This window comes from Schistocerca gregaria, unplaced genomic scaffold (genome assembly GCF_023897955.1).
Source record: "Schistocerca gregaria isolate iqSchGreg1 unplaced genomic scaffold, iqSchGreg1.2 ptg000310l, whole genome shotgun sequence".
NCBI lineage: Eukaryota > Metazoa > Arthropoda > Insecta > Orthoptera > Acrididae > Schistocerca > Schistocerca gregaria.
The window spans coordinates 637,501-642,500 of record NW_026061790.1 but is presented as its reverse complement, the minus strand read 5'-3'; the positions used below and the strand labels follow the sequence as shown (position 1 = coordinate 642,500).

General features: G+C 56.1%; 3 non-coding genes across 3 annotated transcripts in view; all 3 read left to right on the top strand.

Annotated features, from left to right (window-relative positions):
• The first annotated feature begins 2,111 nt into the window (after nucleotides 1-2,111).
• On the top strand, nucleotides 2,112-4,004 carry LOC126305344 (small subunit ribosomal RNA). Its single transcript, XR_007553408.1, has one exon. It is a non-coding gene; the product is annotated as a small subunit ribosomal RNA (ribosomal RNA).
• Nucleotides 4,005-4,365: 361 nt separating this feature from the next.
• LOC126305280 (5.8S ribosomal RNA) lies at nucleotides 4,366-4,520 on the top strand. Its single transcript, XR_007553352.1, has one exon. It is a non-coding gene; the product is annotated as a 5.8S ribosomal RNA (ribosomal RNA).
• A 188-nt stretch (nucleotides 4,521-4,708) lies between these two features.
• The window catches only part of LOC126305410 (large subunit ribosomal RNA), a 4,222-nt gene continuing 3,930 nt past the window's right edge, over nucleotides 4,709-5,000 (top strand). Inside the window, exon 1 of the ribosomal RNA XR_007553468.1 lies at nucleotides 4,709-5,000. This exon is cut by the window's right edge and continues 3,930 nt beyond it. This is a non-coding gene — a ribosomal RNA (large subunit ribosomal RNA).

Sequence of the window (5,000 nt, the reverse complement as noted above, 5' to 3'; positions counted from 1 at the left end):
CCCTTAACCTAACCCACGTTGTCCCTTAACCTAACCCACGTTGTCCCTTAACCTAACCCACGTTGTCCCTTAACCTAACCCACGTTGTCCCTTAACCTAACCCACGTTGTCCCTTAACCTAACCCACGTTGTCCCTTAACCTAACCCACGTTGTCCCTTAACCTAACCCACGTTGTCCCTTAACCTAACCCACGTTGTCCCTTAACCTAACCCACGTTGTCCCTTAACCTAACCCACGTTGTCCCTTAACCTAACCCACGTTGTCCCTTAACCTAACCCACGTTGTCCCTTTGCCTAACATAGTTCACTGCTCGGAATCTCTGGTGTCGTTGTTATCCTCATGTAGATGTCTTGCGAGTGTTGCTTACTCTCCACATATTCCCGCTATCCACTGTCAATTGTACTGCAATAGGACTATATCGCCGCCCCCCCCTCTGTCCCCCTCTTTGTGTCTCTGTCCTCTCAAGCTGGTCGGTCTGGCGTTTGAGTGTTAAATGAGCCTCGCAGCTGTTCAGTTGCATTCAGATGTCGACGCCCTCAGTGTACGTCGTGGTATGGTCTGTGTCCATTGTCCGCTGATGTCGTACGCGTAACCCACACGCTGTACCGATCATCGGTCGTTACGTACAGAGTGAAGTAGTGTGATACGTGTGACCGTACGCTGGCTGTGCCCAACGGTGTCGAATCTCAATTTCCATATGTTGTGCTCGATGCTACTTGTCTCGTCTCCCAATAACAGCTAGGTTGCACTGTGGTACGCCGTAGAGGCGTGTGGGAGGAACGTACGAACGCATTGTATGTCACCCTGGGTCGCTGGGGGTGGTGGTGCGGTGAGTCAGGTCAGGTCAGGTCAGGTCAGGTCAGGTCAGCGTGAGCCGTCTGATGTAGTGACGCGTGTATTCCGACTTTGTCGTATTGCCTCACACAAAGTGCTACCCTGGTGGACCGCGTTCCATATCTGGGACATGCCGCAGATGCCGGTTGACAGTGGATCGCGGAAGGGACATCGCATACGTGCGCGGGCCACCTTCCACGTGTTCTCTTCTGCACATGTCGCAGTGTGTATGTGGTCTGATGTAGCGTGTCGTGACACATGACATCCTGGCATGCAAGAATTGTTGAATTCGCAAATGTAGGTGGACATCTACGTTTACTGCCCAAGATACGCAAATGAACTGGAAATCCGTTGTTGAGCGGTTGTTCACGCTGGAGGTGAATCTGTGATGGCGACGATCGGTACAGCTATTAACCGGTTGTTTCAGCGGTACCCGCCACATCCACACACGTGACTAGGTCCATGTGGGTATGAAGCGATACGCGGCGGTGGCTTGGTGGGACTGTTCCCGGCCGGTGAAGGGGGGCCGCCCGGCGTGTTGGCCGCGCGCTGCGTGGGCGCACGCGCAACAGGCGGCTGGTGGGGGGCGCCGAGTGGCAGGAGCGCCAGCCGACGGGCCCGGCAGGCGGTGCAGCTACGCTGCGGCGCACCCTGCACGCGGCGCCTGGCGGCCAAAGTTGGTTCAGCCGAGCCCGGTGCGAAGCGCGGTGGACATCTGCAGTGTGCTGGTCTGATTGAGGACTGTGTGCGTTGAGGATGCGCCGCCGCCTGGCACTCGGCGCCGCGACGCCGTCTGCTGCTCGGTCGCCCCAGCGGTTCTCGCAGGTGGTTTGTATCGCAGTTGTGCGGACGTGTTGGCGCGTGCGCTGTGCTGGGAGAGTTCGCTTCTGCACCCAAGTGGGGCTTTGCCCTTGTGTGGCGCTGGCGTTGGAGCTGCCGGTCACCATAGGTGGCGCGTGTTGTCTCCCGCCGGCAATGCCACGACAGCACGCTCCCGGGCCTCTGTCGGCAGCGGCAAGCTCAGTTGGGAGCAAGGGTGTTCGCACTAAAACCGTCTACTCGCCTAACTCCGGGCGATTGCGCCTCTCTCGAAACCGACCAAGTACCTAGGACGGCGCTGCGCGCCGCCGGGACCTGAGAGGGTTTCGAGGTGTATCGTGCAGGGGAGCTCGGCCTCCTCCTGTTTGCAGAATAATTGAGCGGACGCTTGCGTGTTCGCGCGGGCCCCCGGGACACACTCCCGGGCGGCCGGCTGCTCAGCTCTAGTTGACGCAGCTCCCTGGTTGATCCTGCCAGTAGTCATATGCTTGTCTCAAAGATTAAGCCATGCATGTCTCAGTACAAGCCGCATTAAGGTGAAACCGCGAATGGCTCATTAAATCAGTTATGGTTCCTTAGATCGTACCCACGTTACTTGGATAACTGTGGTAATTCTAGAGCTAATACATGCAAACAGAGTCCCGACCAGAGATGGAAGGGACGCTTTTATTAGATCAAAACCAATCGGATTGGCTTGTCTGGTCCGTTTGCCTTGGTGACTCTGAATAACTTTGGGCTGATCGCACGGTCCTCGTACCGGCGACGCATCTTTCAAATGTCTGCCTTATCAACTGTCGATGGTAGGTTCTGCGCCTACCATGGTTGTAACGGGTAACGGGGAATCAGGGTTCGATTCCGGAGAGGGAGCCTGAGAAACGGCTACCACATCCAAGGAAGGCAGCAGGCGCGCAAATTACCCACTCCCGGCACGGGGAGGTAGTGACGAAAAATAACGATACGGGACTCATCCGAGGCCCCGTAATCGGAATGAGTACACTTTAAATCCTTTAACGAGTATCTATTGGAGGGCAAGTCTGGTGCCAGCAGCCGCGGTAATTCCAGCTCCAATAGCGTATATTAAAGTTGTTGCGGTTAAAAAGCTCGTAGTTGGATTTGTGTCCCACGCTGTTGGTTCACCGCCCGTCGGTGTTTAACTGGCATGTATCGTGGGACGTCCTGCCGGTGGGGCGAGCCGAAGGGGTGCTTTCGCGTCCCGAGGCGGACCCCGTTTAAATCCTACCAGGGTGCTCTTTGTTGAGTGTCTCGGTGGGCCGGCACGTTTACTTTGAACAAATTAGAGTGCTTAAAGCAGGCAAGCCCGCCTGAATACTGTGTGCATGGAATAATGGAATAGGACCTCGGTTCTATTTTGTTGGTTTTCGGAACCCGAGGTAATGATTAATAGGGACAGGCGGGGGCATTCATATTGCGACGTTAGAGGTGAAATTCTTGGATCGTCGCAAGACGAACAGAAGCGAAAGCATTTGCCAAGTATGTTTTCATTAATCAAGAACGAAAGTTAGAGGTTCGAAGGCGATCAGATACCGCCCTAGTTCTAACCATAAACGATGCCAGCCAGCGATCCGCCGCAGTTCCTCCGATGACTCGGCGGGCAGCCTCCGGGAAACCAAAGCTTTTGGGTTCCGGGGGAAGTATGGTTGCAAAGCTGAAACTTAAAGGAATTGACGGAAGGGCACCACCAGGAGTGGAGCCTGCGGCTTAATTTGACTCAACACGGGAAACCTCACCAGGCCCGGACACCGGAAGGATTGACAGATTGATAGCTCTTTCTTGATTCGGTGGGTGGTGGTGCATGGCCGTTCTTAGTTGGTGGAGCGATTTGTCTGGTTAATTCCGATAACGAACGAGACTCTAGCCTGCTAACTAGTCGCGTGACATCCTTCGTGCTGTCAGCGATTACTTTTCTTCTTAGAGGGACAGGCGGCTTCTAGCCGCACGAGATTGAGCAATAACAGGTCTGTGATGCCCTTAGATGTTCTGGGCCGCACGCGCGCTACACTGAAGGAATCAGCGTGTCTTCCTAGGCCGAAAGGTCGGGGTAACCCGCTGAACCTCCTTCGTGCTAGGGATTGGGGCTTGCAATTGTTCCCCATGAACGAGGAATTCCCAGTAAGCGCGAGTCATAAGCTCGCGTTGATTACGTCCCTGCCCTTTGTACACACCGCCCGTCGCTACTACCGATTGAATGATTTAGTGAGGTCTTCGGACTGGTACGCGGCATCGACTCTGTCGTTGCCGATGCTACCGGAAAGATGACCAAACTTGATCATTTAGAGGAAGTAAAAGTCGTAACAAGGTTTCCGTAGGTGAACCTGCGGAAGGATCATTACCGACTAGACTGCATGTCTTTCGATGTGCGTGTCGTGTCGCGCAACACGCTACCTGTACGGCAGTGGCCGTGCGCCGCGTGCGGAACCACGCGTGCCTCTCAAAACTAGCGGAAGTGTTGTTGTTGTGTGGTACGAGCGCTGAAGCTCTGGAGCGGCTGGCCTGCGGTACCTGGCGCCTGGCGCCGGTTTTGAATGACGTTCGCCCGAGTGCCTGTCCGCTCCGGTGTGGAGCCGTACGACGCCCATCGGCTGTGAGGCCGTTGGACACAAAAAAATAGTGGAACAGGGGCCGTCAGACGCCTCAGTCCCGCAAATGCTACTGTCTTGAAAGAGACAGTGGGAGACTGAAAAGGAAAAGATCACCCAGGACGGTGGATCACTCGGCTCGTGGGTCGATGAAGAACGCAGCAAATTGCGCGTCGACATGTGAACTGCAGGACACATGAACATCGACGTTTCGAACGCACATTGCGGTCCATGGATTCCGTTCCCGGGCCACGTCTGGCTGAGGGTCGGCTACGTATACTGAAGCGCGCGGCGTTTGTCCCGCTTCGGAGACGTGGGAGTGTCGTGGTCGCCTGTGTGGCCGGCCGCGTCTCCTTAAACGTGCGATGCGCGCCCGTCGCCTGGCGGTTCGCATACCGGTACTTTCTCGGTAGCGTGCACAGCCGGCTGGCGGTGTGGCGTGCGACACCTCGTACAACGACCTCAGAGCAGGCGAGACTACCCGCTGAATTTAAGCATATTACTAAGCGGAGGAAAAGAAACTAACAAGGATTCCCCCAGTAGCGGCGAGCGAACAGGGAAGAGTCCAGCACCGAACCCCGCAGGCTGCCGCCTGTCGTGGCATGTGGTGTTTGGGAGGGTCCACTACCCCGACGCCTCGCGCCGAGCCCAAGTCCAACTTGAATGAGGCCACGGCCCGTAGAGGGTGCCAGGCCCGTAGCGGCCGGTGCGAGCGTCGGCGGGACCTCTCCTTCGAGTCGGGTTGCTTG